We start from the raw sequence: 12,542 nt of genomic DNA, 5'->3' as shown, positions 1-12,542 counted from the left end.
TCCTACGTAAATCCGTCGGGCTAGAGATGGGAATTTTGATCTTCACGGTAGTCTCTGCAGCACATGCGAACCTCTGCACAGAACCGTCAGGCTTCTTTAGAAAAGCCTCAGTGACTTAACCCTTATGTTAAAAGGATGGACGGAGGGAGGGAGGGAAGGAGGGAGGGAGGGAGGGAGGGAGATGTGTTTTAACGTCTCAGAGATTCTGGGAAGGAAGCTTCAAGTCCTCAGTGATAATGAATAAGCCGAGCCTACACAGCCACAGCAATTATTTCCTTCAGGACATGTTAAGAGATGAGAAAAAAAAAAATCGATTGAAAACAAATTTGCATTAGAGCTAAATGTTTAAAAAGCTCAATTAGACCTCTTGTAAGCCTGGCTGTCAATTCTTCCTCTGGGTTTTCAGTGGCTACTGAATTCATGGTTTGCGGGAAAGATGCTTGACCCCGGGGGAAAGCAATTAGCATCTCTCTCACAGCTCAGTGTTGGTTGCTCAAGGTCTGGGAAGGCTGTGGAGAATTGTAAAAGACTTACTGAAACAAAATCAATTTCCAAATGTGATGTATGTGTGCTCTCTGGACTCAGGCAGCTTGGGAGTATCTTATTAGGAGAACAGAAGAACAAAAAGAATATAAAGTGCTAACTGCTAAGGGCTTTTGCTCCTGCCATAGTTGAATCTAAGCCTCAAAACTGGAAATAATAAATTGCAGTGGAGCAGAAATATTACTAATTGCTTTTTCTTCTCAGGAGTCCCTCCATAGTGACCATTTCAGTCTCCCCAAGAGTAATGTGAACGTCCTGGTTCTGAGAGACTACAACGATGTGTCCAGATGGGCAATGAATTACAGAACAGACACCTTTAGCGCAGCCCAGTTAGTTACTGGTCACCAGTGAGCTGTCTGTGTCCACGGGATTAATGGTATATTCTGACTGCCTGTATCTGGCATTCCATTGTCTCTGTTTAACAGTCCCAGAGGGAAGATGATCCCGTCCCATCCAGAGGCTTGCCAGGCGAACACCACAGAAATCCATTGTCTCTAGGCATAAAGATAATTTGGCAATCAACCAAATGAGGTTTCTGGGGATTCAATTTCAATGGGTTTGGGAGGCTTTTCCTGGTGGATGATCAAGAGCTGTTGGGAAAAATACAATAAAAAATAATATAAAATTAACTAAAAAGACTAGTCTTGTGATGGAGAGATAAAGAAGTGAAAGACCCCCAGTGGAGATCTTCCCTCAGGAGAGACCCCGAACCCAAGGAACACGCCAAAACCACGGATCAGCTGCAAACAGCAAGAGGGTTTATTCAAATGCACAGGTACCTGGGGTGACAAGTCTCTCGGAGGACTTGCGCGCCTTCCTAGGGAAAGGGGGACTTTTTATAGGATCCTAGGGGCAGAGGTGCGGTTACAGAAGCGATAAGCATAGTTACAGAGTTCCCATTGGTTGATTCAAATAAGGCCAGGGTGAACTTGGGGACATATTTTTAATTCTCAGAAATTTGGTGTGTGTGGCTGACCTGGCCTTGTCTAGGGCACAGTGTGTGTTTTCCTAGCCCAACTGTCTATTCTCCAAGGCCAGGTGGCTCACCATAGATATCCTGTTTTGACTCAATGGTTTCTCTCCCAAGGCCGGGTGGCCGACCATAGTTATGAACTCCTGTTTGGCCTTCTTCCCCTGAACCGCAGATATCCTGTTCTTTATGTTTAAGCCTTGCAAAATGGCGTTACAGCAGTCAAGCTAAAGATATTGTAGGGGGTCTTTCAGAAGGTCTCAGGAGTCAGAGATTCAATCAGATTGGACCTCCTGTGGCTCTCTCTAGCATTTAGCATGCCGTGTGTGTGTGTGTGTGTGTGTGTGTGTGTGTGTGTGTGTGTGTGGTGCATGTGTGTGTGTGTGTGGTGTGGATGTGGTGTGGTGTAGTATGTTTTAAAAGTGTTTTAGCATATATTAATCACTCAGATTAATGGTTTCTATTATGCCATGTTCAAAGGTATTTCAATCAGTTAGTTGTCCCCGCCCCCATTACCCTCTCCTGTCCCTTCCCATTCCCATTGATCAAGATGCAGTTAAAAAATATTTATTTTGGGCTGCAGAGATGGCTCAGTGATTAAGAGCACTGACTGTTCTTCCAGAGGACCCCATTCAACTCCCAGTACCCATATGGTGGCTCACAACTGTAACTTCAGTTCTAGGGGACCTGAAACCCTCACACAGACATACATGCTGGCAAAACACCAATGCACGTAAAATATAAAATAAAAACTTTAAGTATTTATTTAAATTTTAAAAATGTGTATAGGTGTTTTACTTGTGTGTAAGTGTGTGTGCACCACATAAGTGCCTGGTGGTTACAGAGGCCAGAGGCTTAGGATCCCCTTGGACTAGAGTTACAGGTGGTTGTGAGCTATCATATGAGTGCTGGGAATTGAACCTGGGTCCTCTGGAAGAGCAACAAGTACTTTCAACCACTGTGCTGCCTCTTTAGCCTCTTAAGAGTGTGTGTGTGTGTGTACATACATGAGGATACAACTTTCAAATCCAAGTGCCCATTGGCCAACCACCCACTTGATGATCAAAAGTAGTCTCTTGTTGCCTCACCTTAGATTCTCATTCTACATCTCACAAGAATGAGAAGGAAGGTTTCTCTATAGAAATAATAACAAAATTAGAATACGACAACTTGGCAGTTCCTGATTAATTACTAGGTCTACTCAACACTCATTAATAGCTGCGATATTATTAATGGTTACTTTTGTGTTGCTGTGAGCCAAACACCTGACAGAAACACTTGAGGAAAGATTTATTTTGGCTCCTCATTTCAGAGGTTTCATTTTTTATTTTTTATTTTTTTGGTTTTTCGAGACAGGGTTTCTCTGTAGCTTTGAAGCCTGTTCTAGACTAGCTCTGTAGACCAGGCTGGCTTTGAACTCACAGAAATCCACCTGCCTCTGCCTCCCAAGTGCTGGGATTACAGGCATGCACCACCCCTGCCCAGCCTCATTTTTTCAAAAATACAAAAACCAGGATACCCTAGAGAGACAATTGGGAAAATCCAGAATATAGAAAGTTACGTGAAACAAGTAACCAGACAAGAGCAATGACCATGAAGAAGAGGGGAATGGGTAGAGAGGGGAAGGGACGAAAGGGAATGGGGGTGAAGAAGACAGAGAAGAAGAGATCTTATCCTGGAATTTGTTTAGAACACAAACAGACCGTAAAAATAATTGTTTTAAGGGATGGAGAGATTGCTCAATGGTTAAGAGCATTTGCTGCACAATCATCAAGACTGGAGTTCAGATCCCAGGATGCACCAACCAGGTGTCTCAGGCCCCTGTAGCAGGAGGAGAAAGGATTGCTGGAGCTTGCTGGCCTCCAGCCTAGCTCAGGAAATATGAAGTCCAAGTTTAGGGAGACATACTGCCTCAAAGAAATAACCGAGTATGGGAGAAGACACCGGATGCCCTCTCCTGAGCAGGCACACATACACCAATGCACAAACAAGTACATCTCTAAGAAACTGTTTTAGAGCTTTGACCAAAGGTGATGAATGATCTTTTTCTCCTTGACCTTTTCCTGCTGGCTGGAAAAACGCAGACATTGGTGATCTACCAGGCAGCCAGGACAGCACCCTGGGGCTTGCATAACAAGAAGTTGGAAGTTCCCCAGGCCTTCAACAGCCTCTGTGGCAGAGTCACCATGGCAGCTCAATTGTTTACAGCAGAGAGGTGTGAGTGTCATGCCAGTAGAGTGATGGCAAGGGCTCTTCTCATGAGGGCCAGGAGCAGACTGGACATCATTCATTCATCTCTGTTCAACACCTTCACCTGGACGTTTGTGCATTCGGTGGGAGGTCTGGCCTTTGAAAATGGGAAGCCTTAGTTTTTGCTCTTAGGGAAATGTGGACAGGATTTCTCATTGCTATTCAGCGTGCATGGCTTCCCTGGCTTGGAAAACAGAACGTCATTGAGGCTCCATCTGTTTAATATGGTATTTTAGGACTTACTGTTATTTGTAATTTTTATCTGGACACTTTGATCAAGTGTTTCAGTACTGTTTCCCAGTTCTAATTTCATTTTATATAGAAAGTATGATTTAAATGTTTTGATAAATTATATAAAGAAATAAATCGTATTTTATTACAGCAGTGACAAATTAAATTTTCGCATGCTTTATTTAACACTGTATTCCCACAGTAATCCCTAACGGGCAATTGAATTGACTTGCTGAGAAGGACGGCTTCTTGCAGGCCCCAGTGGCCATATGTTATATCAGACACAAGGCTTTACCAGGGGTAATTCAATGGACTGACTCCTGTCATACTTCAGGCAAAATACATGCAGGGGCCTGTTTGATCTTCCAGAAGGAACGTGTTTCAATTTGTTGTTTTGTACTGAGTTATCACTTGGTAGATGATCCTATTTTGCTACACAGCTAAGAATCACGAAGACATAATCAATCCATTTTACCTCCAAGTCCCTCCCTGCTTTGTTTTGGACTCATCTATTGCTCTTATTCGCCACTAGTATTTTCCTGGTCCAAGCTATTACCCTTTCCCACTTATATCAGGACAATGGTGTCCCTAGGCTGGTCTGATAGCTTAGTGGGTAAAGGCATTTGCTGACAACTCTGAAGACCCAAGTTCAATCCCCAGAATCTACACGGTGGAAGGACAGAACCTACCTGCTGGTTGTTTTCTGACTTCCATCATGTTCTATGGCAAGAGTAATACACACACACACACACACACACACACACACACACACACACACACAATGAACACACATGCTGTGGATAGCACTCTGTATAAATAAAATGCTGATTGGCCAGTAGCCAGGCAGGAAATATAGGCGGGACAAGCAGAGAAGAGAATTGTGGGAGGTAGAAGGCTGGGGAGGACAGACACTGCCAGCCGCCGCCATGAGAAGCAACATGTAAAGACACTGGTAAGCCACAAGCCATGTGGCAAAGTATAGACTAACAGAAATGGGTTAATTTAAGATAGAAGAAGTAAATAACAAGAAGCCTGCCACGGCAATACAGTTTGTAAGCAATATAAGTCTCTGTGTGTTTACTTGGTTGGGTCTGAGCAACTGTGGGACTGGTGGGTAAGAGAGATTTGTCCTGACTGTGGTCCAGGCAGGAAAACTCTAACTACACACACACACACACACACACACACACACACACACACACACCATGAACACACCCACTTACATAAACCTGCAACTAGGCATGGTAGCACATTCCTGTAATGCCAGCACTATGGAGGCTGAGGCAGGAAACCAAGAGTTTGAGGCCAGCTTAGGCAATACAGGATGACCCCATTTCAAAAACCAAAACTGTATTTAAAAAAAAGTATAATTATTTTATACTCAAGCTTTAAATTCTCCTTCCAATTTACCTGTTCTTTGAACAAGGCTTTCCCAGTGCTTGTCTCTTTTGGCTCCCCCTTCCTCTGCGAGTGTTATAGCTGGGGGGGGGGGGGGAAGTATCCTGACTTGTCAGGAAGTCAGGCTATACCTGAAGCTGGGGTACGGTGGGGGATTTTTACCCCCTGCAGGATGTAGCAATCCTGCTCCTCAGAGAGAGCTGTTACAGCTGAGCTCTGCTCTGTTCCACTAAGGGACCGAACTAGCGGAGGTCTCAAGGTTCTTCTTCTGCTGCTCAGGCCCAAGGTGTTACTTTTTCTGCTTAAGAGATTTATTTGGGAAGGAAAAGTCCAGGAGACTGGCTGCATCTGCCAGGGTGGAAAGGACAGCCCACAATGCAACAGGCAGAGGGGCTTACATAGGGCTTCTTTTTTATTTTATTTTATTTTGGTTTTTTGAGACAGGGTTTCTTTGTGTAGCTTTGTGCCTTTCCTGGAACTCACTCTGTAGCCCAGGCTGGCCTTGAACTCACAAAAATCCACCTTCCTCTGCCTCCTGGGTACTGGGATTAAAGGTGTGCGCCGCCGCCACCGCCGCCACCACCACCGCCTGGCTAAAGTGTTTCTTTCACTGATTCTGGGTTCAGGGTCAGGGTGCTAGATTTCCTGCTCAGGGATTGGTTAGTTTTGTTGGTCAGTTGGTCAGGGACAGAGATGGCTCTGGTTTCAGGGCCAGGGTGGGCTTCTTTCACTGGCTCTGGTTTCAGGGTCAGAGTGGGCTTCTTTCACTGGCTGTGTTTCAGGGCCGGGGATGGGGAGGGGGTTGGCTAGCCCTTTCCCCCCACATTCTCTCCTGCCAGTGGTCTGTTCTGACTTCACCTCCAGCTCATCATGTCCTCTACCAGTGGCATCTGCTGTGTTCCTCGACAATAACACACAGGGACTTGCATGGTGCTCCCTTTTCCCAGAATACTTACCATTAAATAAATTATGTTAAACACAAACTCCTCATGAGCCCCTAATTATTATTCTCTATTTTACTATTATCTATGCTCTGGATATCTAAAACATGCTGTGGGATGTTCTGTATGTCAAATGTGTTGCTCTGATTGGGTAAAATAAATAAAGTGCTGATTTGCCAGTTGCCAGGCAGAAAGGATAGGGTAGGGAGGGCAAGGAGGAAAATTCTGGGAAGTAAAGGCTGGGAGGGAGACACTGCCAGCTGCCACCATGACAAGAAAGATGTAAGGTACTGGTAAGGTACAAGCCAAGTGGCAAGGTATAGATGAATAGAAATGGGCTGAATATAAGAGCAAGAGCTAGACAATGGTAGGCCTGAGCTAATGTCCAAGCAGTTTAAATAATATAAGTGTCTGTGTGTTTATTTTATATGTGGGTTGTGGGACCGTGACGGGGGGGGGGGTTGGGGGGGGAGGGTGGGGCTTGGCTACACCTGGAGAGAAGATCTCCAACCACAAAAACATCTATGTGTAAAAATAAAATACTATATTATGTACTCCAATGTTGCACAAAAGTATACAGTGTATACACTATATCATGCACAATGTGTCTCTTCCATCCCTGCTTTCAGTAATGTCTTCAGGTAGCCTGACATCAACTATACTAGAAGTATTATTAGCATCATTGATACTGACAAGCACTGAAAATCAGTCTTTCGTTTTGGAGGGGATGAGGAAGCCCTATTCTCCTTGCCAAAAAAAAAAAAAAGTATTAAATACCAGAACACATCTGATTATAATAATTAATATATTAATTACATATCAATTAATGCAGTTCCCAAATAGTGTCTCTATCATACTGAAGATGGTGGACTGTGAGTGTGGCTCAAGGGCAGAGCCCTGGTCTAGTATTTGTAAATCTCTGGGCTCCTACAGAAGAATGACTGGGGGTTGGGGGGAGAAAAAGAGAGGGAAGCACTGGGGTTGAACAGAAGACAGGAATCATTCAGAGAACATATCATGTGATATGGAATCAAAATGATCTATCTATGACTTCACTAACGCTGTAGGAATCCGGGATACCTCCTTCACAGCTGTAGTTTGGTTTACTCTAAGACGACACCCGCTTCCAGGAAAATTCAAGAACAGAATTATCATCTTTTCTTTTTTTCAGACATAGTCTTGAACCAGGCTGGCTTGAACTCCCCATGCAGCTGAGGATGACTTTCAATTTCTGATCCTCCTGTCTCTACCTCCCAGATGCTGAGATAATAGGCCTGGGCCACATCCAGTTTCATGCAGAGCTAGGGAGGAAAACCAAGGTTTTGTGTACCTTGGGCTAGCCCTTTACCACTAACCAAGCTATGGCAACACCTTCATATTCATTTATCATTTTTATTTTGAGACACAATCTTGTTATGCAGCCCTGGCTGGCCTGGTACTAGATATGTAGCTCAGGCTGGTCTTGAACTCAAGGAGATGCTCCTACCTCAGCTTCCTGAGTGAAGAGATTATGAGTGTGCCTCACAAGAGCCAATTTTAGTTGTTATTTTTGAATAGGTTGTTTTTGTTTTTTGTTTGTTTTTTAGTTTTTTGAGACAAGGTTTCTCTGTGTACCTTTGTGTACTTTTAAATTAATTTGGGGGGACATACTGCAGGGATGAGGGTGGATATGGAGGGACTGGGAGGTGAGTGGGAATTGGGGTGAATGATGTAAAATTTCCAAAGAATCAATAAAGAATTATGTTTAAAATTTTTTTAAAAAAAGAGAGAAGGGTTTAGCAAGGCTAGCCTTTAATCACAGAGTTCAGGATGTGGAGGCAAGCAGATTCCCGTGAGTTCCAGGCAAGCCTGGTATATATAAAATGAGTTTCAGGCCAGCCAAGGTTACATAGACCCTGTCTCATGAAAGCCCAATTGAAAAAATACTTGATAGTGGACTTCTGAAGGAAGGGAGGGAGGCAGAGGTGCGGATTTTCCTCTAAGTGATGGTCCTTTAGCTAGAATGTGCTTGAGTGAGTATGAACAGAGAACAGTTCCCGCCTGGAGAGGCATCAGGACCGTGGGTGACAGTCAAGGACATAATTTGAGAGTGGCTCAGCCACCTCTTAATGGCATTCTGAATCCCTCAACTCACTTGTTACTAGTTCTTTATTAAAGGCTTTGCCGCCTACGCTGTAATGGCTACCCGACAGAACTGTACTGGTCTGAATTCACAAGGCACAGGGGAACTCCAGCTATATGTCAAACAACCAAGAGGAAAATTCCTGGTGCTTTCTGTCATGCCTCAGACCTCGCACCCTGCCCCAGCTCTAATGAATTCTCACCGTGTGGGATTGGAAGAATCATTCTCAGTAATGCAAGTTTGCTAGAATGTCAACTTTCCAAACTTGTCCCTGGAAATTCTGGATTTGCTCATCCCAACTGTTGGCATTTTCAGGATTTTCCTTGAGGAATCCTGCTACAGTGTGTCCAAGCTCTAGCCATTGAGAGCCTTCTTCTAGAATGAAGCATGCTTGGTAGTGGGTGTGGTGGTTGGGTTTTTTTTTTTTTTTTTTTTTTTTTTTCCCTGCTCCATCCCATCTGGAAGAATCGGGGAAGGTTGTACTTCTCCATTTAAGCAGGTAGGATTGCCTGAGGTCTGAACCAGAATCTAAGCCCTTCAAGATGTCCAACACTCAGGCCTTATTCACCTTAGAAGCTAAGAATCTGCGCCAATACAAAATTGTAAATCTACATAAGACATCATGAGGATTTTTTTTTTTTTTCTGTATGTTGGCTGTGAGGTCCTGAAGTGTGAACTTTGTAGATGGCAATGTCATGTTGCAATGTCAAAGACTGGGCATGCTTGACTGGGGTCACAGCTTAGTATAAGTACTCTTATTAGAGTTCTTGGAAGAATTGTAGCCAGAGTGAGTCTTGGGTCCTCTTTCCTGTGATCATATTTTCATCTTAAAAGATTTGATAAGAATTTCATTGGTCAATAACCTGGGGGAAATAAAGAATTTTGGAGTTACCTATTTTTGCTACTGACTTTTGTATTTGAATGTTTTTTTTTCGGGGGTGTGTGTGTCATAACTGGGACACAGTGTCAGCTCTTAGAAGTTTAGACTAATGATTGTGGAACCAGCAAAGAATAAGCGCACCATGGAAGCAAATTCTCATGAGGATCCAGTAGGACACAGGTACCCAGCTAAGCATCTGGAGTGTTAGCATGGTAAGGGGTCTGGCTGCCATGACTGTCACCTTGTGGTCTCCAGGGAAAAACGGGAAGAAAGATGTGCTGAATAATTTGTTCCATTTCCCCTATACAATCATGTTCAAATATTTATTTTTTTCTTCTGTCGCATTTTCTTTAGCCATTTATCATCTCCTAATATCCTTAAACACACGCGCGCGCGCGCACACACGCGCACACACACACACACACACACACACACACACACACACACACACACACATTTATCTCCAATGACCTACAAATCATAGCTAATCCTTTTATTTTCAACTTTTAATTGAATTTATCGTATGCTGAATTTATTTCCATGCCATGAGTGTTTTTTGGTTTTTGTTTTTGTTTGTTTGTTTTTTTGTTTTTTTTCAGTTTCTTCTAGGATGTCTTTTTCTTCTGTGCACCATCCTCTTGTGGCTTAGGAACAATTTGTTCCTTCTCAGCAAGGCTCATGTCAGTGTGGCAGGCAGCCCATGTACAGGTTAAAATTTAGTGCATCAGTTACTTTTCTGTTGCTGTGATAGAAAACCATGGCCAAGGCAACTTATAGAAGGAGGAATTTGTTGTTTGTTTTTGTTCTTTTGGGGGGCCCACCACCCAGCACCCAAATAAATCACACACGGAGGCTTATTCTTAATTATGAATGCCCGGGCCTTAGGTTTGCTTGTTTCTTGCCAGCTTTCCTTAACTTATCTGGTCTACTTTTCACCTCTGGGCTTTTCCTTTTCTATTCCTGTATACCTTTCTTTCTTACTCCATTGCTGGTGGTACAGCAGGTGGCAGGCCCCAGATGTTCTCCTCCTTCTCTGGCTCCTCCCTTTCAATCCTCTTTTTCATCTGGCTCCTCCCTACCACTTCCTGTCAGCTAGTGGCTGACTCAGCCTCCTGACAGCAGGTGAATTTTATTTAATCAAACACATCTTTGCACCATTAAACAAATGTTCCAGAGCATAAACAAAAGTAATACACCTCGAAATAATATTCTTCAACAGGAGTTTATTTGGGGTTCATGGTTCCAGAGGGATAAGTCCATCACCAGCACAATGGAGACGACGTGGCAGTAGTCAGGAATAACTGAGAGCTTACACCCACAGGCAGGAAACAGAGAGCGTGAACCAGAAATGCCTTTAAACTCTGTCTTCCACGCTCCTATTAGGATGGCCCATTAAGCACTGCTTACAGCATTCAACTGCTTTTCTAGTCCACAGCCCCAAAGTCTCCCACAGTCAGGTTTTTCATGGTAATTAACCCATTCCCTGGTACCAACTGTGTATGAGTTACTTTCTCATTGCTTTGATAAAACACAATAGTCAAAGAAACTTACTGAAGAGTTTATTTTGGGCTTACAGTCCCAGAAAGTTGGAGTCCATAATGGTGGGGACAGCAGGTGGTAGGCAGGCTGACTGGAGCTAGCTAGCATTTGAGAGCTCAGGGCTCACATCTCAAGCTGCAAGCAGGGTGTTAAAACACTGCACTCAAAATGCTGTGAGTCTTTTGAAACCTCGAAATCTGCCCAAGTGACATACTTACTAAGCCACACTTTCTAAGCCTCTCCAAACAGCCACCTGTAGATGTAACAGTCTTAAATAAGAAACACAGTGCCAAATGCAGAGTTAATAGCCCAAGAGGTCAGAGCAATAACTGAGAGCTAAAAACCCTTTCTTACCCTTCACTGCCGCTGCTGTCCTTCCTCCCAGCAAGAGACCTGCTTCCTGTGTGTCTGATCTTTTTATTGACTTTCTGTTCTGCCTTCTCATTGGTTGTAAACCCAACCATATGATCTCCTCGTCACTGCCTGTCTGTACAGACCTCCAGGTCTCTATGGTTGGTATTGAGATTAAAGGCGTGTGTCTCCATGCTGGCTGTATTCTTTTTCTTTTTTATATATAAGATCTTTATTGACAGATAATTCACATAGTATACAATTTTCCTGTTTGCACAATTTGATAGACTTTAGTCCAGTATCCTCATAGGCCCATGACACCATCACCACTTCCTTTTTTAGAACATCGCTGTCTTCAATTTCTTCCCCCATGCCCCTTTTTTTTGAATGCTGTTTATTGAAGGAGGGAGAGGGTCTTAAATACAGGCTTACAGCACAATGGGAGAACCCTGGAGGGCAGAAGTTTGCTTCTGATGTTTTATAATCTTGCATCTAAGCTGTTAATGCCCAATATGCTAGATACACAGACTAGGAGCTTCCCTTAAGCATTCAGGATGGTGGAATCTCACAGGGAATTAGCATAGGGAGGATATCAAGGTCAAGGTCAGGAAGCAAGGCAACAGCGACCCAAAATGGGGGTCAGGGCCCTACAGGTCCCCCCCCGCCCCCTTTACTAAAAAATGAGCTTCTGACTTAGGTTGCGTGGGACATCAGCAGGACACCTCACCCCTCATGGAGACACCTGTCCAGGCCACACCTGTCTTAGGTTGGTAAACCCCACCTCTTCTGCTGTATTCTTGAACACACAGTTCCACCTAGCTCTGCCTTCAAGTGCTGGGATTAAAGGCGTGCACCACCACCGCCCAGCTTCTGCTATGGCTTGCTATTAGCTCTGACCCCCAGGCAACTTTATTTATTAACATACAAATAAAATCACATTTCAGTACAAATAAAATATCACGATAGCCACCACTGGGGACCAAGTATTCAAATGCCTGGGCCACGAGGGGGCATCTCATTCAAATCGCCATATCTCACTGTGAGCTCTGTAGTTTGGACAGTACATCATACATGCTTCGTTTAACATGCATATGATCAATGCAAGTACCTAATCTTTAAAGCCCATTGCTGGGGCATGCCAGGCTTCTTTCATTTCCTTCTCTCACAGTCTAATTTATTCCTTCTACTTGAACTAAGCCTAAAGCAGTTCTCATGTGCTTGCCTTTTATGTACTTTAGGCCTACTTCCAAGCTGTTATAAGAGAATGCAACCTTCCTTTTCAGTGCGTGCCTGGTCTTTCCCATCACGTTAGTGTTG

Source organism: Onychomys torridus, chromosome 9, assembly GCF_903995425.1.
Source record: "Onychomys torridus chromosome 9, mOncTor1.1, whole genome shotgun sequence".
Taxonomy (NCBI): domain Eukaryota; kingdom Metazoa; phylum Chordata; class Mammalia; order Rodentia; family Cricetidae; genus Onychomys; species Onychomys torridus.
Note: the sequence above shows the minus strand (reverse complement) of the source record.